Consider the following 24327-nt stretch of genomic DNA (forward strand, 5'->3'; position numbering starts at 1 on the left):
TTGTGACGCATCTATTTCCTCCCGGGTACCTTACTGTGAACACCTGTGACCTGTATTAGGTCACTTCGGGGCCTTATAATAAGCTCTTGTTAAACAACACAACCACCCCGTCAGGTGGGCATCACTGTCCTCATCTCGCCGATGCGGCTGGAGGTCAAGAGGTGCTTCACATCTAACCCTAAGTCCCGCAGCTACCGCGAGAAGGAATTTGGTTTGCTTGGGAAGGCAGGGAGCGGGCCCACTCGCTGGGGGCACAAAAACAAGACTGAGTTATTTTCAATCTCCCGTCTTGGCAGAGACAAGGGCAGCTTTCGGGAAGGCCCAGGGCTTCCATTCCACCGTGCCAAGCCAACATTGCCCAAGATGGGCCACCGTCCAGGCAGGCAGGACTGCCAGTGTTCTGACTCACCGTCTGGCACGGGACGCAGGAAGCTGGGCTCGAGGGAGAACCTGGACTTGCACAGGAGGATGCCACGGACCTCGTGACACACAGCGCAGTTCCCCAAAGAACACCTCCCAGGCCACTCTGAGACAGGCCACCCTGGTTCCACAAAAGCACATGTATTTTTAGTTATTCGTTCATTCATTCAGCTGTATTTCACTGGGTGCTTACTAGGCTGAGGGCAGGGCAGGCGCTAGGGACACACAGAAGAATCTGACCCAGTTCCTGACCCTCAAGGCACAACATTTTAGTGATGACACGTAACAAATGCCCATGGGGAAGGATGGGTGCTCCAGCTGAGATATTTATACCGCGGGGTGAGGCCAGGGCACAGCTAGTCTCTTGGGAGCAGTCAGGAGAAGCGTCCAGGGAGGTCATTCGCCCAATGCCTCATGCATGAACCCGCTGACTCGTTTACGAATTTATTGACTCATTCACTTATTCAATCCTTCATTCACAGAGCAGTGAGTTTACTCCTTGATTACACAGTCATTCATTGAACTCATTTCCTGATCCATTCTTTTTATCATTAGCTATAATATATTCATGCATCCATTTGCCTAGTCACTCAATAAATTATTGTTTCATTCATCAACCTATTTATTTACTATTATTCAACTTTTTCCTCTTTTCATTGACTTTTTCATTTATTCATTCACTCATTCTTTGACGTGTTAATTCATTCCTTTGGTTACTCATTGACTCATTCCCTTCACTCGTTGATTGATTCATACGTTGACTCACTGATTCATCTATTTCCTCATCCCTAATTAACTTCCCTTTATCCATTAATTATTAAAGGGATTCAGGAATTTGCTGACTCATTGGTTCACTTATTCTTTACGCACTCATATTTCATTTTTCACTCACTGAACTATTAGTCATCCATTCGCTCACTTAGTCTTTCGTCACTCACGCATCCACTTTTTTTTTTTTTTTTTGACACAGAATCTCACTCTTTGGTCGCCAGTAGAGTACAGTGGCGTCATGATAGCTCACTGCAACCTCAGACTCCTGGGCTCCAATGGTCCTCCTGCCTCAGCCTCCCGAGTAGCTGGGACCACAGGTACACACCACCACAGCTGGCTAATTTTTTCTACTTTTAGTAGAGACGGGGGTCTCACTCTTGCTCAAGATGGTCTCGAACTCCTGACCTCAAGCAATCCTCCCACCTTGGCCCCCCAGAGTTCCAGGATTACAGGCGTGACATTTCACTGATGCACAGACCCATCTGCTCACTACACCACCGTGCACTTAATCGCCAACCATTGGCTTAGTCACTCTTCACCTCACTGTTGACCCATTCCCTCCCTTCTGTCCCCCCTTCACATTCTCATCACTTCATTTATTCATTCCCTTATTTACTCAAAGACTCATTAATTCACTAATGCGCTGCCTCACTCATTCATTCTTTTACTCATCATTTATCCCCCTACTCACTCAACAAACGTTCATGACTAACACCCGTGCTCCCCGTGCCAGGCACCAGGCAGGGCAGTGAGCAAGAGCAGCCCCTGCCTTCGGGGAGCCTGCAGCTTAGTGGCTCTGGCACTGGCTCAGGAGGCACCTCTTCCACTAAGCACCTGAAACTTAAGGCCGAGCTGAGCACACCCCCAGCTGTGCATCTGGAAAGCCCATCTACCTACCCCGTTATGTTGAATTGTCACATTCACAAGTGGGTCTCCAGCTAGTCCCACAGAGCTCCCTGACAACTGGGACTAGACTGGATTCAAATATAAACACCATGCCCAATGCAGGGCCCAGCGAGGATGAAGGGCGATACCTGATCAGCTTAAGTTAATACCTCACTATTGATTATTTTAGCACTCTTTAGATAGCAAGTGCCAGAAAATAAAACATACAAGGTACAGGGGCCTCCTGCCACCACCTCCAAATAAATTAATTCACTGGAATTTATGACTAAGATAGCAAAAAATTCCAGGTAAGCAGCAATCAAAAATGTCCAAACTAGTTCAGTAGTACGTGCAGAATAATATACTATTATAAGAAAGATATAAAACATTATGGTCTTATTTCATAGATGTCAGGGGGCTGAACTGTAATAATTATAATCCTTGTTTCAGAGCACATCTTAATCAGTGATCCATGATTTTCCTAATTCTATTTTACTGTTTCATAGATGGATTTAGCAAATAATAATAATGACAATGATAATTATAATCAATTCTATGAACCCTCAAAAATATACGAACAAAAACACTGAATATTTTAACATCTGTCTCTGACCTCATTATACACAGAGGAGGCGGACTAATCTTTTCAAATAAATGGATTTCAGAGGAGCAAACTAGGTTTATTATAATTCTTGCTTCATGAAATTTTATCATTTGAATATTCTTGGGCATTTTAATTTTCTTTACACATGGATTTTTTCTTGTTTATTAATTTAGACAATTACTCATTTTCAAAAATGAAGTCAATGACGATGAATCTAATGCCAAACAAGGAGGGAAAAATCAACTGTCAGTGAAATCCTCCTATGGGCTATCTAAATGGAGGGGCAAAATAGCTGACCCAAATCATAAACAAATCCTGGATCTATAACATCATCTCAAGATTGCTCATGAGTGGCCATTGTAATTTTACTGGCATGTTTACTTTTTACTTGTTTAGCTATTTATTACTTTCTATATAATAATAATAAAATAAAACCCAAGAGAACTAAAACCAACCCAAGAACAAGATCTTTGATTAATACTAGAATCTGCCTGCTACTCCTTAATCTAAGAGGTAGCAATCTAAACTTCTTTTTTGTTTATTATTACTTCATCTTATGGGGGTACAAAGATTGTTAGGGTTACATAGCTTGCCCCTGCCCCCTCCTCCCCCACCCCTCTACGCCAGAGCTTCTAAACTACTCAAGTGCCCGTCAATTCATGAGTGGATAACTAAATTGTGGTATATGCTCACAATGGAATATTACTCAATCCTAAGAAACGACAGTGAGCTAAACTTCTTTTTTAATGGATCTCAGTTTTGCAAAATGAATTAAACATTACACTTGTTAAAACACATTCTTAGCACTGGTCCAGGCATGGACTTTGATTTTATGATTGCATGCTGTCATTTATTTAGAATAATAAATGATCATCATCTGAAACAAAAGCTCAAATCAAGAATAAAAACACAATCTATTGCTTACCCTGATCTAGATTCTCCTTAGCCACATGGGTGACAGTTAAGAAGATCCTTGTGCCTAAAGAACGATTAAAACAGCCAAGGTACATCCATTCTGTGGGAGTACAAAGCAGACATAAAAAAGAATAAAATAACTTCATCATTGGTTCCTATTTTGTGCCCATTCATTTAATTTACCACTTATTTAATTTTAAGCTCTAGAACGAGATTCTAGAACTTTCTTGAAATGATTTCCACAAAAGTTATATACTCACTCTTTTCTGTGCAATGAACCTCAGTTTCCACATGTGATCATAATTTTTATTCAGATGCATTCCATTCACATCATAGGCTCATGCACAGTTCTTTTGCATTTAATGCAAAAAATTTTAGATATCACAATGAACAATACATAACCCACTATCCTATTCAACAACTAGAATACTGACTTCCTAAATGAGTAAGAGCTAGAACTTTCTCAAGAGAGGAATGTTTAAATTATCAATGTGCCAAACATACTATGGGGTATTAAACTTTTGAAAATTAATATAGAAGCTAAGTTTTTTTTTTCTTGTACTTCATCTCTACTAAATTGGACTAATTGTGGCTCATAACCCATTCTCATTATCATAGGCCTGTTCATGGCCTTTCAAAATTTAATTATCTTCAGTGACACAGTGGAAACAGTGAACTAACAACCCAAACCAAGAACTTCATCACTTACACTGCATGCCATTCTCCTTACTCAGAGGGACAGGTAGAGATTTCATGACTGGAGAATAATTTAGTTAGCGGGAGTCCATCTACCCTGTGCAATGTGAAAAGGATGTTAACAAATGAAAAGACTTAGGTTTAGGTTTTAATTTAGTGAACATGAGGCAACCAACACAGAAATTAATCACAAATAATGATTTATGCCACATTCGTATCTCTGGCTCATGAATGGATCTCCAATTTATTTATTAATGTCTTCAGTTATCCATTTTAATATATTCAGAATGCCTTTAGAGGAACCACCCAACACTCAGACCTAGGAGACTCACAGACATCTCACCGCATGCCCCTTACCCATAGAGCTAGGAACACAGAACTCCTTTTGAAAAAGACTTTCTGTTGTGCTAATTTGAATTCATCATGATTCATCATGCAATCTGATCATCGGTCCTTACATGGTCCTCGCTGATTATATTCCGTCCTTTTTAATCATACCCTGACTACGCTAAGGAGACCACCCCAACAATGACAAAAACTTGGATCATTACTCACACCAAACCACAAAGGTGTTCATCATTACAGAATAATTATCAGCTTGAGTGTGTCCATTCTATGGAGCTGAAAGAAGACAGGGAGAGAGGAAGGAAAAATGAATATGGCTTTACATCTTTAAAAAATGGCACATAAAATATGCAAGAGTATTACTTGCAAAAGAGGGGAGGAATATGCAAAATTCTCTCCATTAATTCATGTTTTCCCCTTGATTTACTTAGCTATTTATAATTAGGTATTGATTGGCTCATGAGATTATTTACTTCTGTTTCTCTTCATAAACAAATTTGACGTCACCATTGTCCCAGAGCAAAATCAGTGAATATTATTATTCTTTGTCTATGTGACCTTTACTGAAAAAGGAAGCATCCCTGATTTATTTATTTATTAATGAGCCTCAGTGTTTGGGGATAATATTAAAAATAATGTAATTCCAAAGTTGTACTAATTGGACTTATCCTAATCCTCAGTGTGTAGCATATTCTCATCATTTTTGTCTTACAGAATAACACAATCTCAGGAACTGGCTAAATCATCACCATTATTTCAAGACATGCTCATTACAGGCTGATGTTTTGTCTCTTTCAGCCGATTACTATTAATGTATTCATTTACTTACTGTGAAGATAAAATCAGTATCTTTGCACACACCCAAGACTATGACACGGATAACAGTAACACAGTAACACGTATGCAGCTGCTCGTTACCAAAGTGATAACGGACGATGTAACTTAGTAATGGAATTTAGAGAGCACAATAGCTTATTATAGAAGAAATTTTTATCACTGTCCCTCTTTAATTTAAATAGTGCTTAGACTTTCATTTAATTATATAAACGACTTTCCTATTTAGTAATAAAACAAAAAACCAGTAACCAAAGATAACTCAGAACATAAACACTGACAATCCATACATCTGTCTACATGTTCCTCATTCTGAGAGATTAAAAAAAAAAAAAGAAAAACATGATTCCCAACCCCTCAGAAATAAATTAGTACTAGGACTTATTTCATTACTATGTCACAGCTGGTCCGGGCATGGCCATATTTTTATTCACTTACTACTACTGCTTGAGCTCTTCATGCATTAATTCACTTATAATGACATAATCGTTATCCATGAACCACAAAAGCACAAGAATAGGATAATTAACTATCTTAAACTACTGCTGATAGGATCATTTCCAACGGAGCAACAGACTAATTTCTTTTATATTGCACCTTCCACTTTCTGATACATATTATTCATAATCCTTGACCCACACCAGCCACCATCACTGGACCGCAATCACGCACACCCTTGTCTTCATTTATATGAATACTTTGTCAATTCATTTATTCATTAATTCACTACTCATAATAAATATACATGAATCAGGAAAAAAAAAAAACAGAACAAGAGCTATGACGTCCCTATTTTCTATCCGTACATCATTTCCCACAGAAACTACATCTGTTTCTTGAACTGACCTCATTGTTTCAAACATGGATCACTCAATATAATGCGTTATATCAATCCCATGGTCAACATGGGACCATGGTTAGCCTTCTTTAATTATACTTCCTACTTCTTAATAATACATTGACTACTCTTAAATGGCCCAAACCCAGACAAGAGCTTTGACTATTACTCACGTTTGTGCACGTGCTCAGGAGACAACCTAGAGCTAGTGGCCGAGGCAGAATGCCTCAATCAGCGCTGGAAGCCCGGGGCCTGCGGGAGTACAAGGAAGAGCAGAAAATAAAATGTGATGCTTTCTAACCATTAGTCTTTGCATTCTGTCCTTCATCTACTCAGTCATTTGGTATTCATTAACTTATGGTAGCACTTGCCTATTTTTTTCTTAATAAAACAAATATTGAACTTACAATTTGACCCAGAGCAATAACACTGATTATTAGTTGTCGATGGCTATGTGACTCTTAGCCAGAATTAAAACCATTGGCCCACTTATTATAGATTCCAAATTATATTAAAAGCATTTCTTTCCTTGCCACATATGTTAGCAATCAGAACATGCCTCACTCTCTTCTTCTTTAATCATTTAAATATTTGTTTATTGATACTTCCATTGATTCATTTATATTAATAGTAACCATAGTCCATGAACCATAAAATTAGAAGCACACAATCTTTGATACCACTAACATCTACCTATAGGAATTTCCTATATAAAGGTGATCCTATAGAATAGATAACATTTCTATCATATGGGACCTCAGAGTTCCAGACACTCAGTAGTCATCATCGTCCGTTACTCATGAGCCATCAGCTGTCACTGTTGGCTCAGACTTAGCCCTCATCTTCTTATTTTGTATCTATACGTTTTTACTGATTAACCGATCAGTTCACTAATAATAATAAAATAATTACCTAAGAGTCACAAAAACTTAAGAGTAAGCTCTATTGTTTGCCTATATAATTATTAGCTTGAAGAGCTCGAACATCTGTCTGTATAATTATTACAGCAATATATCTCTTTCATTAATTAACCTTAATGTTGTATATATGTACTAATCAATATAGTGCTTTGTATTAATCCCATTTTTACAGCTGGGCCACAGTATACTTTCAATGATTATATGTAATACTTCTTAATAATATCATGAATAGCTCTGAAAAGAAAACAGTGGAACCAAGAAAACAACTTTGACCATTACTCGCGTTGGTCTCCACAGACCATATACCATGCCGGTGAAGCCACAGATCTTCTAACCATCCAGAGAAGGCAAAATCGGATGGAAAGTGTTCATCCTAAGGAGTACAGAGCACAGGAGAGGGTGAAAAAGACAGGAGACACTGTCTGCATTGGCCTTTGCATTCTGTCTTCCATTTAGTCAGTGATATAGGTAATCTGGGATAACATTTATTTTATTTTCTCTTTCATAAAAAAACAGTATCAGTCATGCCTCTGACACAAATGAATTGTGTCATTGATTACTATGTATCACCATCTATCTCATCCTTATCCAAAGAAGTAACAACCTTAGACCACTTATTCCCTCCTTGTGTCATTGTTTTCAACATATACCACAGGTTTTCTTGCCTCACAAAATATTTTTTTTTTCAGGTAATGACTTTATTTTTTCAGTTAACATAACCAGCCCACGGCACAGCATACTAAATCACAAAGTACAAATCCAAGGAAGGTAATACCTTTACCAAGTCACAAAAATTTGGCAAATCAATACAGTACTCTTTAATACAATAAAATTTTATTTTTGTTGCAGTCATATATTACTTTAGAGGTAATTTGCACTCCAAAAATATTTAAGTACAAAACCAAAACACTGGTTTTTAAAGGTGGTTTATAGCAGAGCAAGTTATACAAATTAATATCTTTTAAAAGTATATAATTTCTCCTTTTAAAGTGAGTTCTCTCATGCAAGCTGTTGAAGTTACAGCAGCAGGGCAATCTCTGCTTTGTTTTGGGGTTGGTCCAAAGCCAGGTAGAGTTCCAATGCATGAAAAGCTTTAAAATTCTACCTAAGGAGAGTCAATGTCAATGCCAATTTCCAAGTACTTTTAAGAAAACTTAAATTTTTATATAAATACTGGAAACCTTAAAATTAGCCATTTCAAACAACACTAATTTCAGATGATCCCTTTATTTAGAAGCCCTGTATCTCTGTTTTGATCAAGTCACATAGCCTAAATCAGCTTATTAAAAAAAATTCTACCTAAAATATAGTTGTATTTTTTAAATAACAAATAAATATTGCCAGCTTAGAGAGACCTGGGGCACCCAATGTTATCTACCAACTGGTATTATCATTTTTCTACAAATGCCGCTGCTGCCATTGGAGTCCTTACGCTTCCTCTTGCTGAAGCCATCAGTTCTTCAATCTCGGCATTTAATTTATGTATTACCCATTCCATTGCTTCTCGGCCTTTATTAGCATTTTAAGATATGGTACTTGCCATCAGTCCTTCAAGGTAACTGCTAAGGCTGACTCCTTTCACAGTGATTATGGCTTCTTGAGTCAAAATAGTTTTTTCTGGGTCCTGGGGATGTGGTTTATATATAAGTCTTTCATCTACTGAAACCATATTTGTAAATGAAATATTAGTATATTTAAGTTCCATTGTTTTCTCTACAGGATCAACTACAGAATGTTCTTGCACATATGTTTTGGTTCTTGCTGCACCAATAAGAGACTTCACAATGGAAGGCAGTCCCCACTCTGTGCTCAGAAGTCTATGGCTGTGCAACTTTCCGGAGGGATCTATATGTCTGTCCAACACATCAACTCCCACCACACTCGGGTTCATAGGGTTTGGGTATTTCTGCATTGCAGCTGTGGTAACAGTTTCCCATGGGTGGTCAAAGACATGCTCCGAAGTCCAGATCTTCATGGTGCAGGCGGCCCACGCGGTGCCTGGGGGGCGCTAAGGGACAATGAGGCAAAGAGGCTACACCTGACCCCGCCCCACACCCAGCACCCCAGCACCCCGGCCGCAAAATATTTTTTAAAGTATACACATAAATAATGTTGGATATGTTCTTCATCTATGCGTCCATCACTTACAACACCTTATATTCATTCCATATTTATCCCTGGGCGACACATGGACGGATTTGATTATATTTCATATTTTTTGATGGTGCAATGAAAACCTATAAACAGACCACCCAAGACGGGACAAGAACTTTGACTGTTACTCACAGGGGGTCTCCAGGCTCCTAACACAGGGACGCAACTTCACTCAGGAAACTCCTTCACTCAGCCTTTGGGTTTCCATTCTGAAGGGTACAGAGCAGAACAGATGACAACAAAAATGAGACCGTTGCACGTTGATCCTCGCTTTTCAGTTCTCTTTTAGTTATTCACTTATACATTCATTAATCTGGAGTCCATTTCTTTCATTTTCTATTAAGAAAATGAACAAGTTTGAACTTGCCACTGACCCAGAACTTAAACATGGCCTACAATTCATAATGTCTTTATCACCATTAGTCAAAGAGGTAACAGGTATGCCAGATTTCTCTTTGGACTTTACCAATTTCAATATATATTAATAGTATTGGTAGGTCTTGTCTAACAACTTATTTTTATAATTGGACAATAATAAAGTATGAACATTTTACTCTTCATTGATCTACTGATATCTATTTCTATATCTATTCATTCTCTTATTGATCCAATTATAAATATAAAATGGAAATGCATGAACGCGAAGACCAAAAATACTTCATTCTATATTCCTGACATATAGGATCATTCAAAGCAGAAGGAATGGACCAGTTACCTTCTGTGATGGACCTCAGAGTACAGACGTAGTCATCGTATTCAACTCATACGCCACCAGTAGTCATCATCAGCCCAGGACTGGCCCTCTTTTTCTCCATCTCTACTTTGTCCGATCAATTCATTAATTCACTAACAATAATTTTCAACACTAGGATTCACAAAACTCCAAAAAGAGACTCGACATTCCTAATCTCTGTCTAGAATCACTCTCACATTGATATACGTTTCATTAATTATCCTCAGTTTTTCACCGATGCGTTATCAACATAACACTTCACATCAGTGCCGTATTTATCGCTGGATAAACTTCACCGTCTTTGACTATATTACACACTTATTTACAGCACATGGGCAGTTATGAAAACCACACAAAGAAAAACAAGACATGTGACTATTACTCACACTGGTCTGCAAGCTCTGTCCTAAGCGTGGTGCAAACGGCGCACATGACCATGCGGGATCCTCAGAGCAGAACACGTCATCCGTTCTGAGGCTCGTAATTCAGAGATAACAAGAGAGAGACAATCTGACGATGGACCCTTGCCTTTCACCCACCATTAGTCACGTAAACTGTCATTATTTGGAGTCTACATATTCCATTTTCTCTTAAAAAAAACATGAAGAATTTTGAACTCGCAACTGGTCATGAATTTTAACATTATCTAGAATTATACTGTCTATGTCATCATTAGCCAAAGAGGTGACAGGCAGGTACCATTTATGTCTCTTTGGACTTCATTGTTTTCACTAATAGTGCTTCTTGCCTCAGCACATATTTTTATAATTGGGCAATGATTAACATCATTCATCTTTTATTTATTTATACATTTGGTTAGTGGTTCTGACGCTGACCAATTATAAAAATAGAATAAAAATATATAAACACAAAGACCAAACACTAACCCATTCTATATTCCTGACACCTTTCTAAAGGATTATATCAAACACAGAAAATGGCTTGATTTCTTTTGTGATGGACCTCAGATTTCCATATGTGTATTCATCGTATAAGACTCATACACCACCAGCTGTCATCATCGATCCAGGACTGATCTTTTTGTCCTACACACTTCCATCTTGTCTATTGACTGATTCACTAATTCACTCTTAATAATTTTAAGTCACTATGATTCAAGAAACACCAAGGACAGCCTTGATAGTCCTAATCTGTATATGGAACCATTTCAATATTGATATAGCTCTTTAATTAAATATCCTCATGTTGTTACCTAAGCATTATCAATATAGTGTTTCATATTATACTTTTTTTTTTTGAGACAGAGTCTCGCTTTGTTGTCCAGGCTAGAGTGAGTGCCGTGGCGTCAGCCTAGCTCACAGCAACCTCAAACTCCTGGGCTCGAGCGATCCTTCTGCCTCAGCCTCCCGAGTAGCTGGGACTACAGGCATGTGCCACCATGCCCGGCTAGTTTTTTTTTATATATATATCAGTTGGCCAATTACTTTCTTTCTATTTATAGTAGAGACGGGGTCTCACTCTTGCTCAGGCTGGTTTTGAACTCCTGACCTTGAGCAATCCGCCCGCCTCGGCCTCCCAGAGAGCTAGGATTACAGGCGTGAGCCACCGCGCCCGGCCCATATTATACTTTTGATGACACCACTGAGTCCTCTTAAACAAAGCACCTGAACTGAGTCAAGAATGCTGTCTATTACTCACATTAGTCCGTACGCACCTGACCGGGATCCCAACGTGGATGGGGACCGTGGAGGAATCCTTAAACCAGCACCACTCGTCCATGCTGAGGAGTACAGAGCAGAGAAGACGACAACAAAATGAGACAATCTCACTAATGATCCTTGCTTTTCACTTTCATTTAATGAACGATTTAGGCAATCATCATTTGAAATTGCCACTGACCCAGAACTTAAACCTTGTCTATGACTTATACTGTCCATACTATCATTAGCCAAAGAGATCACAGGCATCTACCATTTAATTCTCTTTGGACTTCACTATTTCAATACCTATTCATAGTGTTTCTTGCCTCACCATGTGTTTTTATAATTGGACAATGCTTAATTTTATTCATCTTTATTAATTCATATATTTGTTTACAGATTCTCATTGATCCAATTATAAAATAAAATAAAAATGCATAAAACACAAAGACCAGAGACAAATTCATTCTATATTCCTGAAATCTCCCTATAGGATCATTTAAAACAGAGGGAACTGGTGTTTGTGATCGACCTCAGATTACAGACGTAGTCATCGTACGACTCATACGCCACCAGTAGTCATCATCGGTCCAGAATTTGCCCTATTTTTCTCCATGCATTTTACTTGTCTATTAATTAAACTCATTAATTCCTAATAACTGTTAAAAACCTTTGGTTTTCAAAAACCCAAGAAGAGCCTTGATATTCCTAATTTCTACAGAGAACCATCCTAACCTTGGTGTATCTGTTTCATTAATTGTTCAAAGCTCATCATATGCATTATCAATATAATACTTCAAATCACTCTTAGAGCTATGACTAGGATACATTTGGCTCTCTTTGATTACATTATTCACCCTTTTTATAACACACTGAATCCTCTTAAACAAGCCACCCAAACCACGACAAGAATGCTGACGATCACTCACTTTGGTCTGCACGCGCCTTCCAGAACATGGGTCAAATCAGAGCTCGTGACCCCGGAGGGATCTTGAGATCGTCACAAATACATCCATCCTGACAAGTACAGAGCACAGAAGATAACAAAATTGAGATCGTCTCCTTACTCATCCTTTCTTTTCACCTATCATCAGTTAGATACTCAGGTAATCATTGAAGGAAGTATATTTATTTCATTTTTATCTGTAAGAAAACGAACAATTTTGAACTTTCCACTGAACCAGAATATGAACATTGCTGATAATCTCCATACCATCTGTTCACTATTAGCCAAAAAAAGGTTACGTATGTATGATTTCTTCTTGGCTTTCACCCAATTTAAATACGTAGTAATAGTACTTCTTGCCTTACCACATATCAATAGTTTTATAATTTTGCACAGTGCTTAATTTTATTCTTTATGTATGCATCTATTTTATGGATTTTCTAATTGATCAACTTATTAAATGAAATAAATATACGTAAACAAAAAAAACCAAAAACAAATGTATTCTATATTCTTATAGAATACAGAGGATTATTCAAAATAGAGGGAACCGATTTTCACCAAGGACTTCAGAGTTCCAGACCCGTTGTCATCGTGTACAACTCATACTCCGCCAGTAGTCATCATCAGTCCAGATCGACCCTCTATTTCTCTACCGTTTCTACACTGTCTGTAAATTATTTCATTAATTCAGCAATAATAATTTTAAACTGCTACATTTCACAAAGCTCGAGAACAGACTTGACATTTCTACTCTGCATGATCATTCTAACATTAACGTATCTGTTTCAGTAGCTGTTCTCGGATTTTCATGTGTGCATTACACCAACAAATACTTCATCTCACTGCCATAAGTATCACCGGGATACAGTTGGCTTTATCTTTGAATATATTACACACTTCTCGATAATACATTGAGTCCTCTTAAAGAAAGCACCTGAGCCAAGTCAAGAACGTTAACTATCAACTCACAGTGATCTGCATGCTCCTTCCTAAGCATGGTCCAAACAGGGCATGGCACAGGTCTTCCACTCTGAGGAGTATAGAGCAGAGAAGATGATAAGATTGAGACACTCCCAGTATTGATCCTGGATTTTCGCCTGTCATTAGCTAGCCATTTATGCAATCATTATTGGGGGCACACTTAATTCATTTTCTCTAAAGAAAATGAAAAATTTTGAGTTCGCCACTGCCCCAGAAACTGAACATTGTCTGTACTTTACACTGTCTATACCATCGTTAGCCAAAGAAGTCACAGGCATGAAACATTCGCTCCCCTGTGGACTTCACTGCTTAAAAATATATTAAGAATGTTTCTTCTGTCATCACATAGTTTTATAATTGGACAGTGTTTACCACTATTCATTTTTTATTTATTTATATATTTGCTTATTACTTCTCACATTGACCGATTATAAAAATGGAATAGAAATATGTAAATATGGATGCCAAAAATAAATACACTCTGTATTCCTGACATCTGTCTGTAGAATACTCTCAAATGTGTGGATGGGCCAGATTTCCTCCCTGACGGACCTCAGAGTTCCAGAGATGTACTCATCGTCCATGACTCATATGCCACCAGTGGTTGTCATCATTCGGTCCAGAACTGGCCCTCCTTCCTTGGAGTTCTTTTCTACCTCGTCTGTTGATTTATTCATTAATGCAGTAATTAATAATTTTAAGTCCTACTGCTCATTAAACTGCAAGGACAGCCTTAATATCCTTAATTTGTATACAGAATCATTCTGATATTGATATGTTTATTTCATTTATTATCCTCAGTTTTGCAGGTATGCATTTTCAATATAATACTCCACACATCACTCCCATATTTATTATTCGGATACAGTCGGCCATCTTTGATTGTAAGATGGCCGACTGTATCCGAATACAGTCTGATTCTGTATGTCTGATTCTCATAAGACATCGAATCGTCTTAAACAAACCACCCACACCCAGATAAGGACTTTGACTATTGCTCACAGCTGTCTGCAGGCTCCTTCCTCAGCACAGAGCACGTGGTCGTGGGGAATCCTCACTGCAGCACGGGTCATCCCCTTTGAGGAGTATAGAGCGGAGAAGATGATAAAGTTGACACACTCCCAGTACTGATCCCGGCTTTTGACCTGTCATTCGCTAGTCATTTACACAATCATTATTGGGAGCACAGATTTTGAGCTCGCCACTGCCCCAGAAACTGAACACTGTCTATACTTTACACCGTCTATACCATCGTTAGCCAAAGAAGTCACAGGCATGAAACATTCGCTCCCCTGTGGACTTCACTGCTTAAAAATATATTAAGAATGCTGCTTCTGTCATTACATATTTTTATAATTGGACAGTGTTTACTGCTATCCATTTTTATTTATTTATATATTTGCTTATTACTTCTCACATTGACCGATTATAAAAATGGAATAGAAATATGTAAATATGGATGCCAAAAATAAATACACTCTGTATTCCTGACATCTGTCTGTAGAATACTCTCAAATGTGTGGATGGGCCAGATTTCCTCCCTGACGGACCTCAGAGTTCCACAGACGTACTCATCGTCCATGACTCATATGCCACCAGTGGTTGTCATCATTCGGCCCAGAACTGGCCCTCCTTCCTTGGAGTTCTTTTCTACCTCGTCTGTTGATTAATTCATTAATGCAGTAATTAATAATTTTAAGTCCTACTGCTCATAAAATTGCAAGGACAGCCTTAATATCCTTAATTTATATACAGAATCATTCTGATATTGATATGTTTATTTCATTTATTATCCTCAGTTTTGCAGGTATGCATTTCCGATATAATACTCCACACATCACTCCCACATTTATTATTCGGATACAGTCGGCCGTCCTTGATTGTAATATACACCTTCTCATAAGACATCGAATCGTCTTAAACAAACCACCCACACCCAGATAAGGGCTTTGACTATTGCTCACAGCCATCTGCAGGCTCCTTCCTCAGCAAGGTGCAAACACAGCACATGACCTTTGATGAATCCTCCAATCCGCAAAGGATGAGCGCTCTAAGGAATGTAAAGCGGAGAAGACGATAACAAGAGTGAGATGCTATCCCTAACTACTCTCCAGCTATCATTAGTCAGTTATTTAGGCAATCATTATTTGAAGTATATTTCATTCATTTTCTCTAAAGAAATGAATAATTTCAAACTTGCTATTGGCCCAGAAATTCAACATCGTCTATACTTTGTAGCGCCTACAACATCATTAGCCACAGAAATCACAGGCGCCTACCATGCATCTCTCTGTGGACTTCCTTGTTTCAATGCATATTAAGACTGTTTCGTACCTCACTACACATTTTTATACTTGGACAATGCTCAAACTTTTCCAGCTTCATTTATTTATGTATGTTTATCCACTCACACACATTGGCCAATTATAAAAATAGGATAAAAATACACAAACACAAAGGTCAAAAAATACATTCGATATTTCCGAAATCTGTCTCTAGAATCATCTAGAATAGATGCACTGGGCCAGACTACTCCTGTGACGGACCTCAGAGTACAGACGTATTCATCGAACAAAACTCATACGCCACCAGTAGTCATCATCGATCCGGGATGGGTCCTCCTATTTTCCATTCAATGCTACCTCGTCTACTGATTAATTTATTAATTTACTACTAATAACTTTAAATTCTGTGATTTACAAAATCCTATAAAGAGACTTAATATTCTTAATCTCTAAACAAAATCATTTTAACATATATATATGTTTCATTAATTATCCTTAGCTTTTCATATATGCATTATTAATACGATACTTCACACTATTGTTATTGAGATAGGATCCAGTAGGCCATCTTGACCTTGTATAAGACATTGAATCCTCTCAAACAAAACACCCAAAGCAAGATAAGGACTTTGACAATTACTCACATAGGTCTACATGCTCCTTCCTAAGCTGCACCGCACATGATGATGCAGAAATCCTTAAATCAGCACAAATATGTCCATTCTGGGGAGTATAGAGCAGAGAAGATGATAACAAAATTGAGACATTCCTGTTACTGATCCTTTCTTTTCACCTTGCCACACCCAGAACTTGGACATTGTCTATAAGATATAATGTCTTTACCATCATTGGGCAAATAGATGACAAATATGTACCATTTATTTCTCTTTGGACTTGACTGCTTTTAATATATATTAATAGTATATCCTGCCTTACCATGTATTTTTATAATTGGACAATACTTCAACCATTTTATCTTCATTTATTTACATATTTGTTTACAGATTCTCATATTGATCCAATTATAAAAATAGAATGAAAATAATATGTATACAGAAAGAAAAAAAAAAACAAACACATTCTGTGCTTCTGAAATCTTCCTATAACATCATTTGAAACAAGGAGACTAGGCCAGATTTCTTCTGTTGGCCTCAGATTACAGACGTAGTCATCGTATTCGACTCATACGCCACCAGTAGTCATCATCGGCCTGGGAGTCACCCTATTCTCTCCGTGTCTATTAAATAATTTATGAGTTCACCAATAATAACTCTAAAACCTTTGATTCATAAAAACTCAAGAATGGCACTGATATTCCTAATCTGCATAAAGAATTGCTCTAATATTGTTGTATCTCTTTCATTAGTTATCCTCGGGTTTTACATATTATCGATATGTATTAATATTGATTGATAATCAATATTATCAATATAGTACTTCCTATCGCTCTGTATCTATGCCTGAGATACACCTGGCCATCTTTTATTTATATTGTATACTTTTTAAATAATACATTAAATATCTTAAACAAAACGCCCACCCCAAGAATAGAACTTGGACTATCACTCACAGTGGTCTGCACGCTCCCAACCACGGCAAAAGCCGAGCATCTGATCCTGAAGGAATCCACAAATCAGCGCAAGTCACCAGTTCTGAGGAGTACAGAGCAGAGCAGACAACGACATTGAGACATTTGCACTAACGGGCCTGGCCGTTCCCTTTCCTGCAGTCAGTCCTTTAAACAATCATTATGTGGACTGAGATTTATTTCACTTTCTTAGGATCCTGATCTTGCAAATGACTAAGAATTTGAACATGGTCCGTAATTTATACCGTCTATAATCATAAGACAAAGAGGTAATAGGTATGTAAAATACCTCTTTGGACTTCACTGTTTTTAATATATGATGATAGTACTTCTTGGCTCCCTACATATTTTTATAATTGTACAATGCTCACCCATTTTGTCTTTATTCATTTATACATCTTTATTTATATATCTTTGGATTTTTGCATTGTTCCAATTATAAAAATAGAATCAAATTGCATGAACACCAACACCAAAAACAATTTAATCCTACATCCCTGACATGGGTCTATAGGACCACTGGAAACAGAGGGAATGGACCAGTTATCTTCTGCGATGGACCTCAGCGTTCCAGAGACGTATTCACCGTATCACCCTCATACGCCACCAGTAGTCATCATCGATCCAGGACTGGTCCTTCTCTTCTCTGTTCATTTCTACGTTATCTGTTAAGTCATTAATTCACGAACGATAACTTTAAAGCCTAACATTCAAGAAACTCTAGGAAGAGCCTTGATGAACTTAATCTCTACATAGAATCATTCTAACATGGATATATATGTTTCATTAATATTCCTGTTTTTCATAAATGCATTATCGATATAATATTCATAATCACTACCGTATCTATCACTTGGATAATATTGCCTGTCTTTGACTATATACATACTTTACAATAATAGATTGAATGCTCTTAAATGGACCATCCAAACCAAGGTAAGGACTTGGACTATTACTCACATGAGTCTGCATCTGCCTGCCAACGCACGGTGCCCACGGAGCATGGGACAGGGGAGGAATCCTCGAGTCAGAACAAGTACGTCCATTCTGGGGAATATAGAGCAAAGAAAATAACAAATTTGAGATATTGTCACCATCGAGCCTTGCTTCTCACGTTTCTTCAGTCATCTAGGCGATCATTATTTAGTGTATGGTATATTTCTTTCATTGTCCTTTAAGTAAATGAACAATTGAATTTGCCACTGACCTACAACATGAGCGTCATCTATAATTACACTGTCTGTGCCATCACTGACCAAAGATGTGACAGGCGTGTTCCATTTATCTCTCTTTGGGTTTCACTATTGTCAGTACATATTAATAGTATGTCTCGCCTCATCACATTGTTTTATAATTGGACGATGCTCCACTCATTATATTTTTATTTATTTTTATATTTCTTTACTGATTCTTACATTAGTCCAATTATAAAAACAGAATGAAAATTCATGAGCACCAAGAACAAACAAGTGCATTCTATTTCCTGACGCTGGGCTACGGGATCTCAAGAACTGAGAGGGGCCAGGTTCCTTCTGTGATGGACCTCAGCGTTCCAGAGACGTATTCATCGTGTCACCCTCATACGCCACCAGTAGTCATCATCGATCCAGGACTGCCCCTCTTGTGGCTCCCTTTGCTTTTGTGCTGTTTGTGAGTGGTTCATTAATCTACCAATAGCAATTTGGAAACCTACGGTCCACAAAATCCAAAGCAGAGCCTTGATGTTCCTGATCTCTGCATCGAATCATTCTAGTGTTGATATATCTGTTTCATTAATTATCCTCAGTTTTTCGTATGTGTAATGGCTTCCTATCACTCCCATAGAGAGTGCTAGAATACCGCTGGCCATCTTTGATTGTATTATATATTTTTTATTAATATAGTGAATATTTTTAAATAATAGTCCAGACCAAGTCAAGAATTTTTAACTACTACTCACATGGGTCTCTATGCTGCTAACAAGCAGGTGCGACACAGGGCAAGTGGCCATGCAGGAATGCGTCCATCAGCGGGTGCATCCCTCCTGCAGAGAACAGAGCAGACCAGGTGAGGGGAAAACTGGAAAGCTCATCCTGTAGGGTTCTTGCTTCCTATATTGCATTTACTTAATCATTCAGGGGCTTTATAGTCTTTCATAAGGTGTATATTTTCTCTCTTAACAAAAGGGACAACCTCTAACTGGGAACCGATTCAAAACAATAAAACAAATTCTTACTGTCAGTGTCTATAGGATCCTAAGCCAGAGAGGTAACATCTTTGACTCACTGCTTTTTTTTTTAATGGACATCGGTCTTCTCTATTTGTATTAACAATATTTCTTGCCTCACTATATATGTTCACAGTTGGACAATGCTTCACCCTTTTTTTTATCTATCTACTTATATTTTTTAATGGTTTTGTCATTGATCCATTAATACTAATAAATCTATGAATCCCAAACAGGAACATGATCTCTGTGGATTCCAAACATCTGCCTGCAGGATTCTTGCGAACAGAAGGACTAGACTAATTATGATGTGCTGCTGCTCCGACCCCCACATGTATTACTCATAGCCTGTGACTCATATGCCACCAGTCGGAATCATTGTCCCTGTGTAATCACCGGCCAACTTTTCTTCATTCACTTTCACATTTGCAGAGGCTGGATCATTACTGCAGTGAAAATAATAAAGTAAACATGAGTCAGAAAAACGCAGGAATAAAATGCCTGAGTATTGCTAATATCTACCAACGCAATCATTTCCTGTGTACATTATATCTTTTTCATTAAGCATTGCCAATGCTGCACACAGTATTGATTGATCAACGTAATTATTTCACATCATCCTTATTATTGGGCCATAAATAACTATTCGGTTGATTTTTTTTTTTTTGGACTTAAATGTATTTTATTCCAATGTCAGTTTAATATGCACATAGGAAAATTAAATATAAGTAAAATTAAGCATAAACATATGCTTATTCTTCTTATATAATATAAAATCACATTTGATTAGTATTGTTTAATACTACCATGAATACCCTCAACTGAATGACTGGAACCAAGACAGGGGCATTGAGTCTACTGACACTGGGCTCTTTTTGAACAAAGCAGTAGCATAAGAAAGGTGATCATGGCAATGATGTTTAGATTAGCTCAGTGATTCTGTTTTGAAGAGTAGCAAGCAGAGATGATAAAAAGATTGAGATATTTTGTTCATTGATCTATAATTTCTGTTTTTCATTTAGGTATTTATCAATTTATGGTAATATTTATTTTCTTCTCTTAAAACAAACTTCAAACTTATCACTGGCTTGGGGCAATAAATATTACTTATTAGTAATTATTATTATTATTATTGCCTATATCACCTTTAGTGATATACTGGGTCCATTTGTTATCCACACCAAAATGTACATGAATGGTATTTTCCCTTACTATACACTGTAATAATGAACAGTGCTTCACTCTATCCATTTTGACTCAATTGTGCATCTATTTGTTTATTCTGCCATTGATACTTTTATGATAGTGTTTTTAAAATTCATGAACACAAGATTAAGAAGAAGATCCTTGCATATTCCTGATATCTGTCTACTGTATCACTTTAAACATGGCAATGGGCTAGATCCTATTTGTGTTGGGCCTCAAAGTTTCAGGCACCTAGTATTCATCATAAACAACAATCATACACAAAGACATCCTGTGGTCCCCAACCCCTGAGCTGCAGATGGGCCTGCAGACCTCTGCTTGCCTCCCCCTCCCTGCAGTCCCCCTAACCATGGAAAAATTGTCTTCCATGAGACTGGTCCCTGGTGCCAGAAAGGTGGGGGAACTTCTGAACATTGGTGGTCCAAGATTCGCCTTCTTATCTATACTTACTTATTGACTACTTCATTAATAAAAATTTATGTAATCCACAAAAAACAAGAATAAGATCTTCAATATCCTTAACATTCATCCATACTACTATTTACAAAGAGCCTAAATCCCTTTCTTTAACTGAACTCAGTGTTCCAGTTATGTATCAATCAACATAATACCTCACAGCTATCTGATATGGTTGACCTTCTTTGAATCACTCAAACCAAGACAGCTTTGTTGCTCACACTGGTCTCCATGCCCCTGACACATAGATGTGGACTCGTGATCCTAGACTAAATCAGCTGTCCATCTGAGGAGTACATGGCACAGCAAACGATGAAAAAATTGAGACATTCTCTCCACTGATCCATAGATTCCTCCATCCCTTTATACAGTCATTTGGGTTAAATTAAATTTATGGTAATATTTATTTATTTTTCTCTTAATGAATCAAATACCAAATATGCAACTCATCAAAAACTGTTTCCTATCACGTTTTATCAACTTTAGTCTAAGACAAAATACACTTGCTCCATTACTACAATGTATATCAATATCAGTTTTCCTTACTATCTATTTTCACAATGAGCATGCTTCACTGCCTTGATATTTGTTTATTATATATATTTTTTTAGTATTTATCCTACCACTTATACTTAATAATGTTATTCTTTAAGAATTCATGAACACAAAAGCCAAAAACAAGACCCTTGTATATCCCTGACATCAATTGGACAGTTGGACAGTTGAAACAGAGGAATAGACAGACTCACGCTGGTCTGCAGGCTCCCAAGACACAGGTGCGGCCGTAGAGCTAGAGACCACGGAAGAGTGCCTAAGTGAGCCAAGTGGGTCCATTCTGAGGAGTACAAAGCAGAACAGATAGTACAATAAATTGAGACATTGCTCCAATGATCCTCCCTTTTCACCTTTCATTTATTTAGCCAGTCACTTACGCAATCATTATTCAGAATATATTTGTTTCATATTCTTTTAAGAAACCAAACAACTTTGAATTTGCCATGGACATAGAATGTTATTGATTCTGTCCATAAGCATAAAAACGAAGGCAAAAAGCTAGATTTTTGCATACTTCTGACATCTGTCTATAGTATCCCTTCAAACAGAACAGGGTGGACACGATTCCTTTTGTGTTGGACCTCAGAGTTCAAGACCCACAGTGTTCATCATGTTCGACTCAAACTCCACCAGTCGTCATCATTGGTCCAGGAATGGCCCACCTGTTCTTCACTTATCTCTACACTGTTGATTAATTCAGGAATTCACTAATAATAAGTTTAAAGTGCTATGATGCACAAAACTGAAAAAGGCCTCGATATCACTCATATGTCTATAGAATCATTTTCAGATCACTATATCTCTTTTACTGAATATCCTGATTTTTCTTAAATGAAGTAATCAATAGAATACTCCATGTCGATCCCATGTTTGTCAATGGGCTGCGATTGGCCTTCTTTTATTATATTACAAAATTTTTAATACTCCAGTGAATACCCTTAAGCAAACCACTCAGGCCAAGACAAAAACACTACTCACAAGGGTCTGCAGGCTCCCAGTGCGTGAATCTACTGGAGTGAGTCCATTCTGGGGTGAAGAAAGTAGGGCTGTTGATTTAAAAAAAAAAAAAAGAGAGACCCAATGTCCACTGTTCCTTGTTTTACATCTATAATGTAGGTGCTCATTTAGGATCACGAAATCATTCATTTGGATGATACCATTTCATCATTTTCTCATTTGATTTCATGTTTTCAACACACATTAACTGTATTTCTTGCCTTGGCACATATTTCTAAATTTGGAGAAAGTTTCACCTATTTTATCTCGATTTATCTATATACTTGTCTATCAATTCTCTCATTGATCCAATTATAGTACTAGAATGAAGTGCATGAAAAGAAAGGCCAGTTTCCTTTTGCATTGGACTTCAGAGTTCCAGATTATTCATCATCCAAGATTCATACCCCAGCCGCTGTCATCATCAGTCCAGGAAAGGCCCACTTTTCTTTCATTCACTTCTGAATTATTTATCAATCAATTCAGTAATTCTGCTTTAAAAGCTCTTTGATTCACAAAAATCTCAGAGACTTGATATCACTAATATGTACCTAGAATCATTCTCACTTCAACATATCTCTTTCATTAACTATCCCTGCATTTCACATATGCATGAAACATGCACTACTTCATATTAACTCCGTGTTCGTTACTAGGCTACAGTCCGCGTAGCCTTTGGTTATTATTTCACGCTTTTTAACAATACAGAGACTACCCTTAAACGAACCACCCAAAACGAGACAAGAACGTCCTCATCACTCACACTCTTCTCTGGGCTCCTATCACAGAGGCGCGACCGACAAGCTTCTGGCCAAGGAAGAATTCCTAAATCGGTTTGCGTGGGTCCATTCTGAGAAATACAAATCAGAGGAAATGATAAAAACATTGAGACTTCCTCGAGCGAAAGAACAAAGCCAAGATCCCAGCTACAGGATCGTGTCAGAGGGGACGGACTGAGGACCTTCCACGCTGGACCTCAGAGTGCCACACGTATTCATCGTCCGTGACTCATACGCCACAAGTCGTCATCATTCGGTCCAGCCTTGGCCCTCTTACTTTACTCTCACCTACGTCTGTCTATTCATTCATTAAACCACAAAATGGTAATTTTAAAATGCTACTATTCACTAAAACTCAAGAAGAGCCTTTCTATCCTTAATCTATGTATAGAATTATTCTCACACCAATATAGCATTTTATTAATTATCCTCAGTTTTTCATATATGCATCCATTGCTGTATCATTTCCTATATCCCATCTATATCTCTGGGATACCTTTGCATTCTTTAATTATATTTCATACTTTTTAATAATACACTGAAAGATACT

The 24327-nt window shown here is 37.6% G+C and overlaps 8 non-coding genes and 7 pseudogenes across 9 annotated transcripts in view; all 15 read right to left on the reverse strand.

Annotated features, from left to right (window-relative positions):
• Positions 1-7058: 7058 nt before the first annotated feature.
• On the reverse strand, positions 7059-7136 carry LOC142871754 (small nucleolar RNA SNORD113/SNORD114 family). The gene has a single exon (XR_012919950.1). It is a non-coding gene; the product is annotated as a small nucleolar RNA SNORD113/SNORD114 family (small nucleolar RNA).
• A 566-nt stretch (positions 7137-7702) lies between these two features.
• Positions 7703-24327, reverse strand: part of LOC105861135 (PRELI domain containing protein 3B pseudogene) — a 32430-nt pseudogene continuing 15805 nt past the window's right edge. The window contains exons 11-25 of the transcript XR_012919668.1: positions 23762-23848; positions 22981-23048; positions 22197-22282; positions 20182-20231; positions 19519-19602; positions 18540-18626; positions 17562-17643; positions 16636-16714; positions 15671-15756; positions 14709-14782; positions 13695-13755; positions 12706-12793; positions 10502-11856; positions 9515-9591; positions 7703-9236 (exon numbers count right to left, since the gene is read on the reverse strand). The product of XR_012919668.1 is annotated as a PRELI domain containing protein 3B pseudogene (transcript). The remainder of the gene's footprint in view (positions 9237-9514; positions 9592-10501; positions 11857-12705; positions 12794-13694; positions 13756-14708; positions 14783-15670; positions 15757-16635; positions 16715-17561; positions 17644-18539; positions 18627-19518; positions 19603-20181; positions 20232-22196; positions 22283-22980; positions 23049-23761; positions 23849-24327) is intronic.
• LOC142871740 (uncharacterized) lies at positions 10106-10174 on the reverse strand (annotated as a pseudogene).
• LOC142871714 (small nucleolar RNA SNORD113/SNORD114 family) lies at positions 11073-11144 on the reverse strand. The gene has a single exon (XR_012919928.1). It is a non-coding gene; the product is annotated as a small nucleolar RNA SNORD113/SNORD114 family (small nucleolar RNA).
• LOC142871743 (uncharacterized) lies at positions 12303-12369 on the reverse strand (annotated as a pseudogene).
• LOC142871728 (small nucleolar RNA SNORD113/SNORD114 family) lies at positions 13285-13356 on the reverse strand. The gene has a single exon (XR_012919938.1). It is a non-coding gene; the product is annotated as a small nucleolar RNA SNORD113/SNORD114 family (small nucleolar RNA).
• On the reverse strand, positions 14253-14328 carry LOC142871716 (small nucleolar RNA SNORD113/SNORD114 family). The gene has a single exon (XR_012919930.1). It is a non-coding gene; the product is annotated as a small nucleolar RNA SNORD113/SNORD114 family (small nucleolar RNA).
• LOC142871731 (small nucleolar RNA SNORD113/SNORD114 family) lies at positions 15251-15326 on the reverse strand. The gene has a single exon (XR_012919940.1). It is a non-coding gene; the product is annotated as a small nucleolar RNA SNORD113/SNORD114 family (small nucleolar RNA).
• LOC142871738 (uncharacterized) lies at positions 16247-16315 on the reverse strand (annotated as a pseudogene).
• Positions 17136-17204, reverse strand: LOC142871746 (uncharacterized; annotated as a pseudogene).
• On the reverse strand, positions 18135-18206 carry LOC142871726 (small nucleolar RNA SNORD113/SNORD114 family). The gene has a single exon (XR_012919937.1). It is a non-coding gene; the product is annotated as a small nucleolar RNA SNORD113/SNORD114 family (small nucleolar RNA).
• LOC142871720 (small nucleolar RNA SNORD113/SNORD114 family) lies at positions 19117-19188 on the reverse strand. The gene has a single exon (XR_012919933.1). It is a non-coding gene; the product is annotated as a small nucleolar RNA SNORD113/SNORD114 family (small nucleolar RNA).
• On the reverse strand, positions 22578-22652 carry LOC142871715 (small nucleolar RNA SNORD113/SNORD114 family). Its single transcript, XR_012919929.1, has one exon. It is a non-coding gene; the product is annotated as a small nucleolar RNA SNORD113/SNORD114 family (small nucleolar RNA).
• LOC142871732 (uncharacterized) lies at positions 23362-23430 on the reverse strand (annotated as a pseudogene).
• LOC142871734 (uncharacterized) lies at positions 23968-24038 on the reverse strand (annotated as a pseudogene).

This window comes from Microcebus murinus, chromosome 6, assembly GCF_040939455.1.
Source record: "Microcebus murinus isolate Inina chromosome 6, M.murinus_Inina_mat1.0, whole genome shotgun sequence".
NCBI classification, from domain to species: Eukaryota; Metazoa; Chordata; class Mammalia; order Primates; family Cheirogaleidae; genus Microcebus; species Microcebus murinus.